A 20,000-nucleotide genomic window follows, 5' to 3' on the forward strand; every position below is an offset into this window, starting at 1 on the left:
AGCAAGTTAGCACATGTATGACACAGATGGATTTTACTGCTAATATAAAATAAGGAATGAATGTTCCCTGAACCGTGGTAACTGAGCCTACAGAAGCAGAACCTGGTACGTGCGCTTCGGACTTGTGTGTGTTTAGACATGTTGGGCCGCAGCAGACTGTCTTTCTCCTGAGGTGCTCACTGGCTGTGGCGCTAATCCGTTGCTGTGGGTATTAAGGCGCGCCATCCACCAGTCCCACCATTGGAAATTGCACCTGGAGGTGCAGAATCTTCATCTGAACATGGCGCCTGCATCAGTGCAATCGGTGACCGCGACACGCCCATATTTGGCTAGCCATTGCCGGGAAACACCCACTGAAGTTGCCTTTCTCCCTATCCAAATTTGCTCAGCGTCTCTCGACGGTGACCATAGGGACGTATGGGGAGTGTGACTTTGAAGCATCCAACATTGGCCAACTGTGTGAATATCGGTGTTACGTGCAGTTAGTGTTCACCTCTAAATCGGGCCAATTGTGCCTTACCTGTTTTTGCCAGAGGTGTCGTCCTCTCTAAAGCTGCCCATGAATGGTCCAAATTTGCTGTTTTGGGGATCTGTTGACCGCTGTAGATGATTGCTGCCAAATTAAATCAAAATGGATTCTTGGCCAAATCTGGCAGAAGGCTACTGGCCACCAATGTGTGTGGTGTTACTGGCCATCTGCCACAATGGAAACCTGTTTGATCTAGACCATTTGGCTTGACCACCAAAATCATTTCTTTCATGCCACTTGGCTACCCATGTGGCCGTAGAGCCGTTCAATCCCATCTTTCGGTTCCCGTCTGCGAGATTAAATGTCATTAGAGCAAAGACCTCTTTCTAGTGGTCAGTCTTAAAGATTTAAACGTGGTCACTGAGTTGACAGTAGCGCAATTCCTAAGGACATCAAGGGTGGGATGTATGACGCATCACGTTCAGGGTACCATACATCGCGCCACACTTTGCATACATGCCGGCGTTAATTACGCCGGTACGCATGAAGAAAAACACAAAGGACCGCTCTGTCGGTAAGAGCTGTCCTTATGCGAATGAGGGACTTCCGGGTCTATGACCGAATGCGATGCATCATGCATCCCGCCCCTGAACCCCATGAAACACCTGGACGTATACTCTTAGTAAAGTGTTCCAGGTGGTGCCCGTCCTCCTGTAGGAATGACCTCTGCAAAGCATTTACCAACCCAAACCTCTTGTTAACAGTTTACGTACCTCTTGTGCCTGGAGGGTGGGCTACACTTTGCGACAGTGTCACTCTTTGGGGAACATTGTAACAGTGGGTACTGTCTGAGAGGGCCTCCTTACCAAGGGTTTCTTCTTCCGCCAGTGACTTTGGTGTGTATTAAACAGTAGCGGGATCTGCTCTCTAGATGGATGAAGTGAGCCGTCCCCAGTTTCCGTAAAGGTCACAATAACGCACAAAATAATTTTACTAGTTTTTCCTCTTATTCTTTGCAAACATCCACCCAGCATCCGGGGTCACTGACTTAGATGAGTGATTAGGCCGCCCTGTACCTATATAACTGGCAGCAGGCTGTTACAGGTCACCATTCTTATTCATTGGGGCGACCAGAACAGAACAATTCCTATTATTATTATTGTTGTTATTTATTATTATTATTGTTGTTATTTATTATTATTATTGTTATTGTTATTATTTGTTGTTAATGTTGTTATTATTTGTTATTGTTTATTATTATTTGTTATTATTTGTTGTTAATGTTGTTATTATTTGTTGTTTATTATTATTTGTTGTTTATTATTTGTTGTTATTATTTGTTCTTGTTGTTGTTCTTATTTATATTTTTCCTGTCTGATCACGTCTATCACTAGGGATGTCTCTGCAGTGTCTGTACGTGCTGCATTTGCCAGTCTTGCGTGTATTATTACTCTAGGCCAATATCGAGACGAGCCCTTCCCTCCGGTGTACAGCTGTGCGTCCTGAGTTCACAACCAGTTCAGTGACTTGCCGGCGACACTCCCATAACACGCCGTTAAGGCGGACCATCTCCGTGCGCCTGTACAGTCACCGCACGGGGACACCCAGCACATTTTCAAGAGGCTTTGGATACCGTGCGCCTGAATCGTTGCTACACCCCCGTGAGACGCGTGCTCTGTGCGACTTTTTAGTGACTTGGGCGCATGCACAGCGGAAAATGTACTACCATTTGCGCGAATATCGGCAAGCAATACATGCAACACAGAGTCAGGCGCTGTAACAGGGTTTATATGCCCCCTGTGCCGGCCCCTGAGCGCCCGACAACCTGACGTCACGCTCATCACATTGCACATAGAGAGCAGGGCCACCAGCACCAGTAAGTGCAGGGTACCTGTCTGGAGCGTCTAAAGGACGCTCTGGTGGCGTTGCAGCAGCCGTTCCAGGGACCCTGCTAGCCAGAAGCAAGGGCCTTGTAGCGTCGACTGTGCCATGCGCTCTCTGAAGCGTCACGAGTTGCTCACCTTAGTTACGGCCCTGAGTATATATCAAAAATGTTTTTTAAGACTTTTTTTTTTTTTTGTTCTGTCTTAATATACATCATTTTGTATCATCCCAATTAGTCCTGAGACCGATCTCCGCCTGTGTCAGCAGCATACAAGGCGCTATGATTACTCCTGTATGCCGTCCCATAGAAGCCTTTCAGCTCCTCGGATAATAGACGGCTTTTGATGCTCCGAGTGTTCCCTCGTCGTTCTGAGTCAATTTCCCTCTTTACAGCAGAGTCTCATAATTTTCTTGCACAAAAGAAACTCTGTCTCCTGGGGTCGGAGTAATTTCTCTCAGTACGTCGCCTGCTTTTCTCTAGGGGACAAATAAATAGAATATATTGTTTTCTCCTCTTTGTGGCGAGTTACTGTGAATGACATGCTGAAAAAATGTATCTGAAACTTGTGATGTGAAAATAATGACACGCGTGTTATATGATCCACAAGTCCCAGATAGAGAGTAAGATGAATAGATCATTCTGAGGTGACCTTACAAACCTAGAATAGGTTATCTTCAGTAAAGCCACACTGCGGTGCCTGTAAGTTATATGGCTGCATTAGCTCCCTAACCTACTGGCATTAAAGCATGCGTCATGCCCACTTGGACATTCTCGTGTGTGTGTTGGGGGGGGGGGTCAGGGTGGCGTTGTCTTTGCGCTGCTTTATCTATTTACACATTCGCTGCAAATGAACACTGGGTGAACAGGTGCCCTCTTCCGACTCCCTGGACTGTAAGTCCAAGCTCTGGTTACCAGCTAGGAAACTAGCGACTATGTCAGTCTCTTATCACTATTACAATTTAGTAGATGTTATCACAACATGACTTTAAAGGTACATTACAATCTACCTGAAATAATATATTATCGAGCCCCTGGCTGGTACCCAGGGGCTCTGCCAGTTCAGGACCTGCAAGTCCATTTTGTTCACCAACTTTAAATGGCGTCTGAGGGAGGTTGTGAGTGGGAGGACCAAACGCAAGCCACAGTATCGTGATTGTTCTGAAGCTGGGCATACACGGCCAGATAAAATGCCTGTCAGACCGACAGACATTTTATCTGGCAGCCTGCCAGCCGCAGGTGTCCCCGGCATACACTGTGAGATTACTTAGTGTATTAGCCCGACATCTGTGCTGCGCCCCCAGGGGAGGAGACATTTCTCTGTTCCTAACATGGGCAGGAACACAGGAAATGTCTGTGGGCCGCGGCTGGGCATACACTGCCCGATGCGGCCGACAGTTTACCTCTTAAATATCGCATCGGACGGGCATGCTGGACAATTCGGCATGCCCGACCGAGCAATATTTAGCCCTCGGTCGCCCGCACACAAGCTACAATTATCAGGGCGATCCGCAGATATCTGGCTAATCGGCCCGATAATTGTAGCGTGTATGGCCAGCTTTAGTGATTGGTCCGTCTGCTCACATGACCCTCATTGTACCCAATTTGGAGCTGATTCATACCCTTCAATGAATAGTCAATTCCCAATAGTGTCAGTACAGATCCTAAATGCTATGCGTCAGTCACCATATATGTTTATTGATTTTTCACAGAGGTTTAAAACTGTATTTTTGCTGCTGTATGGCAGATACATTGCAGTGGTTCCCAGCCTCCTCCTTCCCAACAGGTCATGCTTTGAGGATTTCTGTCTGTGGAAGCAGGTGGGATAATCACTGACCCACCAGGCTAGATGAACTCACCTGTGCATGGTTAAAGAGTTCCAGAGAACATGACCTGTTGGTGGTACTTGAGGACTGGAGTTGAGAATCTCTGCTATAAATCGCCTTTGAACATCTTGTCTATTTTGCATAAATCAAAGTTTCCCAAACTGTGGGCCTGATTCAGACCCGGTCGCGAGCGCTGAGCGCTCGCAACCGGGTCGATGTTTGCCCACTGGGCATGCGCACGACGGAGCTGGCTCCATCGTGCACATGTGCGAGACCCGGCTAGCGACGGGCGCTCCGTCGCTCCGGGTCTCGCACCAAAGGGAGCGAGCTGTCGATGGTGAGTGACAGCTCGCCCCAACGGAACACTTGCCGTTTGGGGGCGGCCCCACTGACATAACCAGTGATGTCAGTGGGAGAGCTTCCGGCTCTGTTAGAGTTGAAATCTCTCTGGAGCTTGCGGCCACGAGACCCTACCACAAGGGTCTTGTCGCAAGCCCGATGGTCGCGATGGTCAACCTGGTTGCTCGCTATAGCTGTGGGTGGTCACACCGCTCTAAAAAAAACTCCAAAAAATAAAAACTCCCTGATTCAGAGCGAGCACTCATTCAGAGCGTCCGTCTCTGAATCAGACCCTCTGTCCTCAAGGCACCCTAATAAGGCTGGCTACACACGTAAAGATTTTCTGTCCAACCATCCAACTAGTTAATTGGTTGGAATGAAAATCTGGTAACGTAAGAAAGCAAATGATAATCAGCAATTTGCTCCCAAACGCAAATTGCTGATAATCCGTTAAGGCCCCCATACATCAGCAATCTGAAAACCACAATTGAACAATTTGAAGATTTATTGCCCGATCTTAGGATTTCCCAATCGAGCAATCTGCGCCCATACACTACAGATCTGTTTCAGTGATTTGCAGATCGATTGCAGCAAACACAGATCTGACAATCTTGAAAGGCTCCATCATTTTGCTAGAAACGGTCTGCAAATCTACTGATCATGTCCATATACTAATCTACAGCCCCAATCCATCTGTGAAATCCAACATGTTGGACAATCTGATTAAACAATTCCAATCACTTTTTGGTTGCAATCTGTGAAGCCCATACATTGCAGATTTTTATACACAATCGATTGCAAATTGCACGATTGCTGCAATCCATCTCTGATGTATGGGGGCCTTAATGGAGGGTACAATTGGTCAGATTTTCTAGAAGATCTGAACGATAACTATTGTAAAAATCGTTACATCGTTCATATCGTTAGACATGCATCGACGAACGATGCGTGTGCTCAATGTCAGATAACGATACCTGCAGTCCGATATGGACGATTTCATTCATTTAAATACTGTCAGAAATCATTCATGAAATTGTTGGTAAAATCGTTCATCGTTGATCTAGCTAGTCTGACCGTGTGTATGCACCAATATGTGTTGATAATAAATTATGCTGGCCATACACTAGCACGATTTCGGGCCGATTGCTCAATTTTTGACGCGTCATAAGATGAATCGTGTAGAAATCGTGTAATTTTTAAGTAGGATACGATCCGATGCGCGCTCCTAAAACGTATCGCATGATCAGATGTGCAGCCCATATGATCCGTCGTATTCGTATGCTGATCGTGCGTATTTTTTACCAAGCGATGCATCGTGCGTCCGACCGATGTCATTTCAGTGACATTTTGAAGAATGATGATCAGTTTTTCAGCAGGCACATGATCGATGGTAACGTGAGATCATATGTACATCGTGTATCCAAAGTGCGTTCGGGACTGCCAGGGAGCTGCCAGAGAGTTCAAGGGAAATCGTAAGATGAATCTTATTTTATGCTGGTCGTACTAGTGTATGGCCAGCACACTTTTATGTTTCATGGTATTCAAAACTTCCATCGGAATAGTTGTGTTGAATATTGTAATATTTGTGCTCTGATGGTAAGGGCTGAGAGGGGTGCCATGCCAATTGCCGCCTCTTGCCAAAGAATGACAGGTCCATGTCTAACTGGCACACTAATAAGTGTGTTGAAGCTGATAATAAGGAGAGGAAGATGTGAAATCGGCATTTACTTTATATAAGAACCCACACAAGTCTGGGGACACAATGTGCTTTGGCAGTTAGTCTGTTAGTGCCACGCGTTCCTCCGGAAATCTATAGGATCATTATTATTCATGACCAAAAGATGACTGGCCCATGTACTGGCATGACATGCCCAGTGTGCGTCTGAGAAACATCCTGTGACATCATCAAGCTGTCAGCCACCAATCCATTGGCTGTGAATAATCACATGATCTCCTATTTGTAATACCTTTTACATTACACTTGAGCTGGACTGTTAAAGGTGGTTTCCATGGTAATTAACGCTGTAGTAAATTCCTTCCCTTACTAATAGTACTTTTATGTCTGTGGACCTTCTCAGATTTCCCACATTTGAATTTATTTAGCGGGGTGCCTGCTTCACGTATAACCACATCCTCTACAAATTGCCTTCCATGAAACGGACGCATTATAAGGTCTGCGATAGTCCATATTAAGCCTGGGTAGTGTAGTAGGGGTCTGCTCATAGCAGTGATACGATAATTACTGACATCTGTTAACAATCCTCATTATTTGTTTTAATGATTACCACAGATATTGGAGATCTGAGCTGAATTCTTTAACCGGAGTAAAGCAAAGTTAAGACCCGTACACACTGGACGATAATTGCGAACTATATGAACAATAACTAAATCGTTGAACGATATATCGTTCAGTGTGTATGCACCTTTATGGTGCATACACACGATCAGATTTTTCCTTCAGATATGAACGATAACGATTTAAAAATCGTTCAGTCGTTCATATCTGAAGGAAAATCGTTCATATCTGACATGCCTGAACGACGGACGATCAACGATGCGCGTTCCCGTTTGTCAGATAACGATATCTGACATCTGATGGGTTTGCAGTCAGACTTGGACGATTCCATTCATTTTAATGCAGTCAAAAATCGTTCAATCGTTCAAATCGTTCAAATCGTTCAAAACTTTGGTAAAATCGTTCAAATTGTTCAAATCGTTCAATCGTTCAGTCGTTCATCTGACAAATCTGACAAATCTGACCGTGTGTACGCTCCATTAAGCTGCATACACACACACAATTTTTTTTAATGATTATCGTTAAATGATATCGTTTAACGATAATCGTTTGCAAAAATCGTTCACTTTCTGAGTCAAACGATGAACGATTTTCGTTCATGCACGTTCACGTTTGTAGTTCAGTCAGACTTGTCAACTCAACGATTTTCATTAAGGGAATATGCAAAAATCGTTTGTAGTTCATAAAAATCGTTCATGACATTTAGTAAATGAACAACTTTAGTAAACGATTTTAGTTAATTTTTTCAAGGGAAAAAATCGTTTACTAAAATCGTTCATTAAAAAAATCGTTGTGTGTGTATGCAGCTTTACTGATAGAATTAGGACTTAAATCGTGTTTTCAGAACTAAATAAGAACCTAACTCTCCCCCATCCACAGCTACTGAGGCCTTAATTGCCACCACTCCCAATAATTTGATATTGTATTTAATTTAACACACAAGCTTTTTAAAGAAGATGGAGTTTACCTTTCCTGCCTCCTGAGGGCACGTGAACGGATTTTAATCGACAGGAATAAGTGTATTCCTTTTTGCATGTACAGTATTTAGCTGAATTTTATGTCACTTTTGTGACACTCGGCTGCGCTAGGTCTCTCCCTGCTGGTCACAGAGGGTACTGCCAGCACTGGAATCAGTCTGATGCCACTTGTTCTGGATTTTATTATAGTATGGATTGTATTGATGATCTGCGCCACAATAATTTGACAGCATATGAAAATACATGTATATTTTTTTATTTATTTAAATGCAGTGTGTGTATATGTACTTGTATGTGTATAAGTATGCATATATAAGTGTGTGTGTATTTCCACACACCTGTGGTCTCACTTGCTGTTTGTTTTGGCGATTTATCAGATGTGGGTTGAGAAAGCATATTGAGCAGACATTGTATTGGTAGTAACACATAGGGGTCTAGTTACTAAGCAGTGTTAGGAGACAGAGGCCCTCATTCAGACCCACTCGCGAGCGGCTGTCCGCTCGCAAGTGGGTCGATGGTCTGCACTGCGGGAGGGAGCTCCGTCGTGCTCATGCACGAGACGCGACGAGCGAAGGACTTTCCTTCGCTCGTAGTGTCTCATCAAAGGGGGCGTGCTGTCGATGTTGACTGACAGCACGCCCCCTTTGGTGGGTGTGCCGGGGGCGTGCCTGACAGACAGAGTCGTTCCCAAGGGAACGCCTACCGTCTGAAGCCGGCCCCACTGACATCACTAGTGATGTCAGTGGGAGTGATTTTGGCTCTGATAGAGCCTAAATCACTCCTGGCCTTGCGGTTGAGAAACTCAACCGCAGGCTTCTGCTCGTAGTTTCGATGGTCGCGATGGTCAAGACCATCGCGGCCATCATCCTGCACGCTCGTATATGCTGTGGGTGGTGACCCACAGCTATACGAGCGTCCAGGAGGACGCTCCATATTAATGGTGGTGGGCCCTGATTCAGAGCGAGCGCTCTGGTCAGAGCGTCCGGCTCTGAATCAGGGCCAGAGTGAAAAGTGATAAGGTGCCAGCCAATCATCTCACAGGCTGTGTTTGAAAAATGACAGTTGGGAGCTGATTGGCTGGCATTGGCTGCTTAGTAAATAGACCCCTATAGTGTTCTCTTTTTTTTTTTAACCTCCAAATGATCACCTTTGTAAACTAATGCTGGGATATACAACCACAATCCTATTCTTCTACAATACTGGTAATATTTTATGAACTGTTATATTTTTCCTGTTACCCCTGTGCATGCTGGGTAATATCAGTCTGTGTCTCTTTTTTTAAAATGTGACTTTCAGGCATTGATTTTATTCCCAGTGTACAAGGCTGCTTGAAATGTCGCTAAACATTGTCGTATGAATGTTAATGGTCTGCATCCCATTTTGCGAAGTGCGAGAACCTGGCTGCCGTTTGTGCACAAGAGCCTAACCCAGTGTTGGCTAACCTTGACACTCCAGCTGTTGTGGAACTATATACCCCAGCATGCCCTGCCACAGTTTTAGCATGTCCTAATAGCAAAACTGTAGCAGTGCATGCTGGGTTATGTAGTTCCATAACAGCTGGAGTGTCAAGGTTAGCCAACACTGACCTAACCTGTGAAAAGTTGATGCATTCAGTTGGCAATGTTGGTACTCTAATAATAGGAGTTTCATCAGTACTGTAAAATGCTGGACCAAACCAATAGGTGACTGTATTAATGGAAATGTAGCAATCATTTCAGCCTCTCTACTCTAAAGACCCAGTTTTGAGCAAATTATTGAGTCTGGAAAGTAAACTGCAGAGAACAGCAGGAGGGTGAATCAATGCTATACTGATTAATTGAGTCTTCTAATGTACAAGTAGGTCCAGAGCACTTCCGCCCCAGGCACGGGGTTGTCATTCAAAGTGACAGGCAGCGACTCTGTGTCCCTGTTCCAAATATATCTTTACTGAGTTCTGGGTGACTATAGCGAAGAGCCTATTATACGTAGACAACAATAGGACAGTGCCCCCTGGTGGGCACTTTAGCAATACTTATGCACAAAGCAACTCTCAGATTCTGATGCACCATGGTTGCATTGCATGTGTTTGCTTGTTCTTGTGGAAGAAAGGTCAGTTAAGTGACAGCAAATTACATAATTAGTGGTAATGTTCATTCTAGCTCCCTGCACCTGTCACAACCCGTGCAGTTCCTCTCTCCTGTCTGGGGTGTCACACTCTGCTCTGGTGCTTCTAGCACACTCGGCTGATGCAACTAAAGGGGCACATCCACTAGACGATCTACTCCCTGTCCAATCTCTAAACTATTTTCCCTTGATTTTTTTCCCTTGAAATTTTATCTTTCAGTCTCAACGATTTGCAAACTATCTTTAATAGATCAAGTGAAATTGACCTGCATGTTCAGTCGACTGACAAGACGATCAAACGACCAGCGGGAGCGCGCATCGTTGATCATTAACGACCAAATCGATTTATAAATGATTTTTAAACTATTGAACGATAACGACGTCGTTATCGTTCAATCGCCTGCTAAAATAGTGTAGTGGATGCCCCCCTTAACTGCTGAGATACAGACCAGAGTGTGCTAGAAGCACCAGAGCACAGAGCGACACCCCAGGTAGGAAAGAGGAACTGCACTGGTTATGACAGGTGTAGGGTGCTAGAGTGAACACTAAGGTCCATATTCAATTAGAGGCGAAAAGTCAGAGCTCAGACTTTTCGCCATCATCTGAGATTTCTGCAGGGATAAAGTATCAGGCGCGTGCCCGCTTATCCCCGTATTCAATTTGGATCCGCCGAAAATGGGACCTGACGGAAAGGTAAGTATGGGAAAAGTCCTGTAAATTTTTTGGGAAATCATCCCTCTAAAGATGGTCTGACATGGGGATCACTATGAGTACCCCCCGATTTGGCCTGCTGCAGATATTTGGGGTCTTTAAAAAGCTGCTGCAGCTGCATAAATGCGCCTGTGAAGAATAGCACTTAGCTTTTTTAAAAAAAATAAAATAAATAACCATGCCCATCAAATGGGTGCAAACATATTTTTAAGTCCCTAAAGTAATTTTTTAAATTCTTCAAAAATGTACCTGACGCTACAACCCGCATTCTAGAAAACACCTGCCGCATACATGGGAACCCCCCCTGAATCAATTTCGCTAGTTTAAAACTTTGTTCCCCAATATTTAATTTTTTTTTGCCCCCAAAATAAAAGTAAATTTTTTTATTTTTTTTGGGGTGTCCTGAGGACTTTTAAAAAAAAAAAATTGACACAGATTACTTTTAGGGGACACACCCAGGGCTACAGGCTATTTTTTTTATTTTTTTTTTAAGCTTGCACCCCTAAACCCCAATTCTGCACTTTTTTTTTTTTTAGCCAAATATTACATGGAGAAAAGTTATCCCCGTTTTTTAACTAAGACTTTTAGCACCGGCGAAAAGTCTTTGAAATTGAATATGGGTATAATTGAAACAGGTGAAAATTACGTCATCGGCGATAAATTATCGACGATAACTGACTTTTCGCCCCATATTGAATATGCTCCTAAGTGGGACAGGATTATATTTTAAATTGCATATTATGGTATAAAACTATATTATTTGCTCAATCTGCCAAGTAACACTTTAGGTAGCAGACATGATGCTTTACTGTTCCAGTACATAATAATGCAGAGAGACTGTAAACTTCCTGTTCCTCCTTCCACTATGTCCTTATGTCCCCCATACATCTGCGATGAATCGCCACGTTCCTGCGATCCTGCAACACGGCATTGCAGGATCGGTGAAATCCAACAGGTTGGATTTCACAGATTTGCTGATCACGATCAAAATCTGATCGTGATTTGCAAATCTGTGTAATTTAACATGATGGATTTCACCGATCCTCCGACGGATCCTGGAACATCGATGGCCACCAGTCGGCATTTCAAACCAGCGGATCCGATCCGAACGCGCAATCCGCCGTTACGTGGATTATTGAGAATGCACATGCGTTGCTTGATAGCGGGAGATAGAGGCTGAGATTTCCTGTCTTGGCCGACCAATCGAAGGAACGCGTTTGTGGACTGTTTTTTTTAACCGTTTTATCGGCGAAACGCCAAAACGATTGTTCAACACACTATCCAATAAATCTGTCCCATCACCCGATTAATGGCAAATCGACCCAATAAATTGTATAGTGTGTACCTAGCGTAAGTGTGGTTGTAAGATGACTGAACACAAGAGCTTACTGGGGTCACGAGTCGGAAACCCAGACGCACATGCCCAATAATGATCCAGTCTCTTTTCTTAGAGGTTGGGCCTTACCTGTTGCAATATCAGGTTAATAACTCAATATCCAGTCACACGGCCTAGGCACCGGCTGCAAAGGACAGAACATACAGAACATAGGGTTCCCGACAGAGGTGGCAAAGTCCTGCATGCATGTCTGTCCTAACTTATAATCCAGCAGTGACAGAAAATAGTTAGTGTGCCAGAAATGGGCCTCAATCCTCATTTGTAGTGCAAAAATGTGGACTTAAAATATTCAATTAACTCGTAGCCTCCACCTCCTACTTTTCCCTCAGCGGCATCCAAGACCTGTACCAGCTGCAGTGTCAGTGTTTCCCGGCCTTCCGGGGCGGTGTGGTGGGGTTCGCCTGCCGGGGCTGTGTGGCGGGGCTCGCCTGCCAGGGCTGTCACTGGTAGGGTGGCTTTTGGTGTGGTAGTTGAGGGGGCATTGCAGCCTCTGGCTGAGTCGTTAGTGGCAGGATGGCGTAAGCTGGCACTTCTGGGTAGCCTGTTAGAAAGTGATATTACTTTTGCAACGCTAGACAAGGTCTATTCTTTAGGACTTTGCCGGATAATGGATCCTACCTATGTTCTCTTCATGAGTGTTACAAGAAGAAATCCCAGTGTTTCTAGGCTGCATTCATTAAATTGTTCTATATAAAGTGTGTATACACAGGGAGCAATCCTTTATTATCCTCCAAGGGAACTGTGGCTGTTGGTGACGTGTGTAGGCGTTAAACCTTGTGAGTGTAATATAATTTTGCTTGGAAGTGGGGCAGGCCTTGCTGCAGCTGTAACGTTGCCTAGCCTCTATGTCACCTGCAAGCTAAGGGTTAGCAATCTGTGAAGCTAATGGCAGGGAACATCCAAATCCTTCTATAGATCATGGAATATAGCTCAGGGCTGCGCAAGCTCTAGCAGCACGTAACGTGCCACCATTTTGAATGTCCCTTTCACATCCTTCATATACTGTAGGAGTAGCCCCTGGGAAAACATCCCCTAGTGGTGTGTTATAGGAACTACAGCTGCATCTCTCTTAGGGGGTCTATTTACTAAGCAGTTAGGAGACAGAGTGAAAAGTGATAAGGTACCAGCCAATCAGCTCCCAACTGTCATCTCACAGGCTGTGTTTGAAAAATGACAGTTGGGAGCTGATTGGCTGGAGCCTTATCACTTTCTTATCACTTTTCACGCTCTCGTAACACTGCTTAGTAAATAGACCCCCTAGGAGTCCTATTTATTAATGATTGCGCTATATTAGCGCCCATGATCACATCAGCTTGAATATATGAAAGGGGCTTCGAAAGGAGCCCGTCCCTGCGATGTCCCAGGAGTGAAGTGACCTGGTCAGCGGTGTCTTCACTCCTGTGCCGGGACACCTGTGCATGCAGACCACAAATGCGCTGCCACCATTGCCGGGGGAGGGTTCCTATGGCGCCCTCTCTCAGTAGTTCTAGCGATGTGTAGCTGGCCCCTCTGTCATACATTTGGAGAATACTAAAATATTTGCCCGTTATAAGCTACAAATACGTATTGGTAAATGAGCCCCTGGGATCTCTTCCTGTATCCTCTGTAACTGTCTCTCCCCAGGAGAAAGCCAGTCCCCCCCCCTCAACACCTTGTAATAATGTAGTAAAATGTGTGTTGATTAGTTGAATTAGGTCAGAGACTGTAGTCAGATGGTATTGGCCATAATAAGATAGGAGCAAGATGTAATCAGTGACTGCATATAGCTGACTAGGCTCCGTCCACAGTACGGGATACTAATATACAATGCAGTGAATCTAAGGGGGAGATTTATCAAAGCGTGGAGAGACATAAACTACCAGCCAGTCAGTTCCTAATCATATTTCAAACACAGCATGTGCATGTCAGTTAGGAGCTGATGGGTATTTTATCTCACTCCGCTTTATCTCTTAATGTGCCCATCCACTAGCAGACAGGAAAATGACTGCACGATTATGACATTGTAATCGTGCAGTCGTTTGTCAGTCTGTGATGAGCCTGCACTGAACGAGCAGTCGTTCAGTGTAGGCACAATCAATCATCTGCAAACATGCTGAACCTGACGATATTGTTAGGTTGTCCAGCATGTTTGCATGATGATGTCTAAACGACCAGCGGGCACGCGCATCGCTGGTCATTTTTATACATTTTTGCAAACTATTTATGAACGATCGTTATCGTTCAATCTCTCAACTTAATCGTCTAGTGGATGGGCACCTTTACAAAGCTTTGATAAATCTCCCCCAGGTTTTCAGGATATCCATACTAAAGCACTAAATGAGTCCCTTGGTCAATGTGATTATACGATCTTATACCATCTATGCACAAGCATGGATATCCTGAAAGCCTGAACTGTTGGGGTGTCTTGAGGACAGATTTTGGAACTTTGCCCTATACTCAGTGGCGTAAATAGGGTATTTGGAGTCCAGGGCAAGTTAAAAAGAAAATGGGCGTGTCCGCTGGAAAATATAGTAGTAGTGGCCCCCCCTATGCAGTGCCAGTGCCCCCAGTAGTGGTCCGCCCTATGCAGTGCCCCTTATATAGTGCCCCCAGTAGTAGTCCCCCTCTATGCAGTGCCCCTTATATAGTCCCCCCCCTATGCAGTGCCCTTTATATTGTGCCCCCAGTAGTAGTCCCCCCCAATGCAGTGCCCCTTATATTGTGCCCCCAGTAGTAGTCCCCCCAATGCAGTGCCCCCAGTAGTCCCCTCTGTGCAGTGCTTCCAGTAGTGGTCCTCCCTATGCAGTGCCCCCAGTAGTGCCCCTTATATAGTTTCCCCCCCATGCTTTGCCCCCTATACTGTGCCCCCAGTAGTACCAGCCCCCCCTCCACCCCCCCCATGCAGTGCTCCTTATATAGTGACCAGATCACCGCGACCTAGCCACTCCCGATCACAGATCCCCACTGGGTCTTGGGGTATCAGGGATTCCCTCTTACCGCCTGACACTGAGTCCACCCACTGCGCAGTGACGTGTAACGATGCTGCCACCACCAAACTCTACCATCTGCATTTGGAACCGCTTATGTACACTCAGGCTCCTACCGCCAGCACCTGGAACCGCTTCTGCTGCGTATGCGTCAACTAACTGCGGCCACACCCCCTGATGGGTGTCGGCTGATTCCTCCTGATCCCCCGCAATGGACAACTCTCTGTACGGTAGCTGGCAGAGGGCTTGAACTTTGAGACTCTGAGCTCCATCCAGAACAGCCAGAGAACGGAATAGCGTTTGGCGCAATTCTGTTGGTCGCAGGATTGAGATGCAGTCGTAGTAAAGGCAATATGTTTATTGCTCAGTCTTGAAAAAGATCCTTCCCTTTAGCTTCAAGGGGGTACAGCATACATAGATGATACAGCAGTCTTGATCTCCAAAAGATACACAAAGATGTTAATTTTCTAGCAGACACGCAGCCTTCTTTTATGCCACACCAATCAACATTACCACAGGGGTAAGTCCACCCTGTGGTTTCCAACCAATCACCTGAAGTGCATTTGCTGGCCACATGCACATTTAACATTGTACCCTATGGACAGTAGGGAGTGGTCACTCCCCTGTCCCCGAGCCCACCTGGTGTTAGTCGCCATCCAGGAGTCGGCTCGTCTAGGGCTGGGGGAAGTTTCCTGCCAAAACGTACTTCCAGGAGTCTGCCCTGGGAATCCCCGCTCCTGCGACCGCTGCCGTCCGCTCCTCCGTCCTCCCGGCCCGATCTGCACTGTGGGAGATACGTCATGACGTCTCTCCCATCACCCACTGCCGGAGTCGGAAGGCGGAGCTCATGAGTGAGCTTCAGGACGGCTTCGGCAGTGGGCGCAGCAGCCAATGAGAGTCTGTCTGACTCTCATTGGCTGCCAAAACAAACTCACAGCTGCCGGGTAGTACAAGTGTGCTACCAGCGCTGGTGGTGGTGTTTGTTACTGCGTAATGCGGTCCAGTGTCCTGGACCTCGGCAGGCGGCGCCCACACCGCCAGTCTAATGGCACCCAGGGCACGTGCACTTCTCGCCTCCCCCTAGATATGCCACTGTTCTATACTTTCTCACCTTTATAGGGAGAACTGATATGTAGATTGTGGCATTAAAAGTACTGAACAATTTCTGTTATGGGCAAATGTAATAGTAAAACATATAAAACGATTTTTTCACTGTTTACAGGTAGTAAATTGGTAATATATAAAAAAATTAATATTTAAAAAAAGACCATCAGTAACATAACAGCCCTAAAATCAAAATAATCCATACAATAAAGCATAAAATGGCTAAATGGCGACAATTCCCGGCACCTGGCCGCTTTCTCTGGCAGTAAGAAGTGAATGAGTTTGGGTCGCGCACGTACACGCGATGTTGGTAAGGCCCCTCTGAAGATCGCTGGCTAAGATGGTCGTCGGGCCACGTAGATTTTCAAAGTTGCATTTGAGACAGAGAACTATGCTGTCAAATGGGATGAATCCTCTCCCACTAGTAAGGTTACACGGGTATGTTCTAATACAGAGGTTCCCAAACGCTGCCATTACAGTCGACGTTTAAGGCACGGGCGTCATAAAAGAGGAGCGGGCCCGTGTGCACTTCCCGTGCTGGGCCCCCTCCTAGCCAGCCACCAGAGTAGGCACTAGTGTGTGCCCGGAGTCTACTACGCATGCGCAGAAAGCCGGAAAAATGGCCACGGCGGCCATTTTCTGGTGTTCTGAGCAGCGCTGACACCCGACGTGGGACCAAGGACAGGTACTTTTAAAATAATATGGGTGCAGTGTGTGCGGGGCCCCCTGGACCCGAGTGCCCGGCACACACTGCACCCATTATAGATACGCCACTGGTTTAAGGATAGCCATGCTTGAGCACAGGTGACTTAGGGCCTTATTCAGAGCCGCTCGTAAGCGGCCGCTCGTTCGCTCCAAACGATGTTTTCCCAACTGCGCATGCGTATGGATCCTTATACGCATGCGCGAACCAGTCAGTGCGGATGAAATTCATGTGCTCGCAAAATAGCGAATGCCTGATAATTTGAGTGACAGGATGAGGCGTATGTGGGTGGTAACAGGGGAAGGTGCTTGAAAACGGGGAGTGGAGATCCGATCGCAGGCGTGCTTAAAGGTCAAAACGGGCGTTTTATGGGTGTGCATAATTAAAACAGCAGCGTCATTGAGCACGTCACTGGGTTATTTTATAGCCAGAACTGCTCGCAAAATTGTGGTAGCAAAAACCAACCACAAGAATAGCGAGCAGCTCATACCCTGGTCGATGTACTCGATTAATCTAATAAATAGCGGACATGACGTAGGATGCGAGCGGCCAGGGGGCGTAGTTATCCAAAAAACGACCGCAAGTTTTGTTCGCTCGTTCCTAGAGGTGTGAACAGACAGCAAAGAGCGAACGGTTCATTTGAATAGCCATCCCTTTTTTTTGAACGAACGACCGCAAATAGCGACCGGCTCTGAATCAGGCCCTTAGTTAGTACCTCAGCCAATTTGATTCAACCATCTGGACTCAAGGATGGATATCCTTAAAACCTGGACTGCAATGAGTTCTACTGCCATCCCTCCATTTCTGACATCTCACAGCCACCATAGGTTTCTAGGTGCTGCGATGCTGTCTGATATACCAGAATGTGAAGCATTAAGGAGCCTGGCCCCGAAGCGAACGCCATCTGAGTTACACTTCGCAAAATTAACCGGGAGAGGGTTCCTTCGGAACACTCACCCGCAATGGTCGCCACACATGCGCAGTAGCCCCGAGAGGGAAGTGAAGAGACGTCTGATGCGGTCACTTGACTCTGATCACATCGCAGGGACAGGCTACTTCCGGAGCCACTTTCCCTACATGTGCTATTTAATCCATTCCAGCGTTACTATTGCACACTGCAATGTGATCATGAGCGCTAATATCGTGCGCAGGTCGCATTGAGCAAGCGATTATTGATAAATGGGTCTCTCTCTCTCTGGCCCTCTGGATGCTGTGGAACTACAAGTGTCAGCAGGGCTTGCCAGCTTGTCTCTTGGTAGGTGTAGGCTACCCATTCAGCTGGAGAACCCGTGTTACCTCTGATATATCCATCTAAACTCTGCTGCTCTCAGTTTACAAAGTTTCAGTGCTTTTAATTTACGGGTAACTCCTGAAAAGAAAATAGTGTTTATTATAAATAATACGTTCCGGTGATATTCTGTAGTATGGGTTGTTACTGCTGCCAGGTGGGGGGTATTTGTGACCCTGCCTCCAGGTGAAGGCAGGTGTGGCTGCCCCAGGTGGTGGAGCCTGTGTACTGCAGAACTATTGTTCATCAGTATCTCTGACTTCTTGGTAGTGCTGCTAAATTGCTGATAACCTTTCTTCTATACATGTGTTATACATTCAGTATTGTGTTTATAAATTGTGGTGACCATGCGTAGTTCATTAGGACAGCAATGGGGGAGATAATGTTAGATAAGAGACCCCTCTCCTCCCCCCGAATCAGAGTTCAGTTACATGAGACAACTGTTACTACCACTCATCTATCATACATGTATGTAATACAACAGCTGCGACAGCCGTGTAACAACGCTGTCCTTCATCCACAGCCTGTAACATTATCAGTGCTGCCTCTTCCATCATCTGCAACATCGTTACCAGCGCTGCACCGTTCTGCACCCTTGTAACTAGCGCCGCCCCGTTCTGCGCCCTTGTAACTAGCGCCGCCCCGTTCTGCGCCCTTGTAACTAGTGCCGCCCCGTTCTGCGCCCATGTAACTAGCGCCGCCCCGTTCTGCGCCCTTGTAACTAGCGCCGCCCCGTTCTGCGCCCTTGTAACTAGCGCCGCCCCGTTCTGCGCCCTTGTAACTAGCGCCGCCCCGTTCTGCGCCCTTGTAACTAGCGCCGCCCCGTTCTGCGCCCTTGTAACTAGCGCCGCCCCGTTCTGCGCCCTTGTAACTAGCGCCGCCCCGTTCTGCGCCCTTGTAACTAGCGCCGCCCCTTTCTGCGCCCTTGTAACTAGCGCCGCCCCTATCTGCGCCCCTGTAACTAGCGCTGCCCCTATCTGCGCCCTTGTAACTAGCGCTGCCCCTATCTGCGCCCTTGTAACTAGCGCTGCCCCTATCTGCCCACCTGTAACTAGCGCAGCCCCTTTCTGCGCCCCTGTAACTAGCGCCTCCCCTTTCTGCGCCCCTGTAACTAGCGCCGCCCCGTTCTGCGCCCTTGTAACTAGCGCCTCCCCTTTCTGCGCCCTTGTAAGTAGCGCTGCCCCGTTCTGCGCCCCTGTAACTAGCGCCGCCCCGTTCTGCGCCCTTGTAAGTAGCGCCGCCCCTTTCTGCGCCCTTGTAAGTAGCGCTGCCCCGTTCTGCGCCCTAGTTGCCAGCGCTGCCCCTTTCTGCGCCCTAGTTGCCAACGCTGCCCCTTTCTGCGCCCTAGTTGCCAGCGCTGACCCTTTCTGCACCCTAGTTGCCAGCGCTGGTTCTCAAACTCTATCCTCAGGACCCCAAACAGTGCATGTTTTCCAGGTCTCCTCCTGAGATAATTAGCTCCACTAGTGGAACTTTTAGGTGGTATTCAATTGTCTTCGCAGTCCGGATCTCCCCTCTAAAGTGACAGGAGATCGCGGGGCGCTATTCAATTGATGTCCATTTTCACACTGATCACGCACATAGTGGTCGGGATTAGCCGCATAAAACTGCTACCTCCTACCAAAGTGCGAAAAGTGTTTGGGCGCCCAAACGGGTCACTTTTCGCCCATTTCAGTTCACACCCTCCTGGGGCTACGAGCTGAAATGGTGCGCAGGCAGCTGATCGTGCCCGACAGGAGCAACAATTGAATAACTCCTGTCAGGCGCGAAAGGGGGCAAAACCATTGAATACCGCCCTTAAAATGTGTCAGTGAGTAATGAATACACCTGTGCACCTGCTGGGTGACCTGGAAAACGTGACCTGTGTGGGGTCCTGAGGACCGAGTTTGGGAACCACTGCTCTACATCATTGTATCTAACGGTGCCCCTTCCAGCAACAT

At 46.9% G+C, this 20,000-nt stretch overlaps 1 protein-coding gene across 8 annotated transcripts in view; it reads left to right on the top strand.

The window, feature by feature from the left end:
* GRIP2 (glutamate receptor interacting protein 2) overlaps nt 1-20,000 on the top strand; it is a 472,906-nt gene that overhangs the window by 361,350 nt on the left and 91,556 nt on the right. The gene's annotated exons all lie outside the window — the stretch shown is intronic.

This window comes from Taudactylus pleione, unplaced genomic scaffold (assembly GCF_031769625.1).
Source record: "Taudactylus pleione unplaced genomic scaffold, aTauple2 ptg000512l, whole genome shotgun sequence".
Lineage (NCBI taxonomy): Eukaryota > Metazoa > Chordata > Amphibia > Anura > Myobatrachidae > Taudactylus > Taudactylus pleione.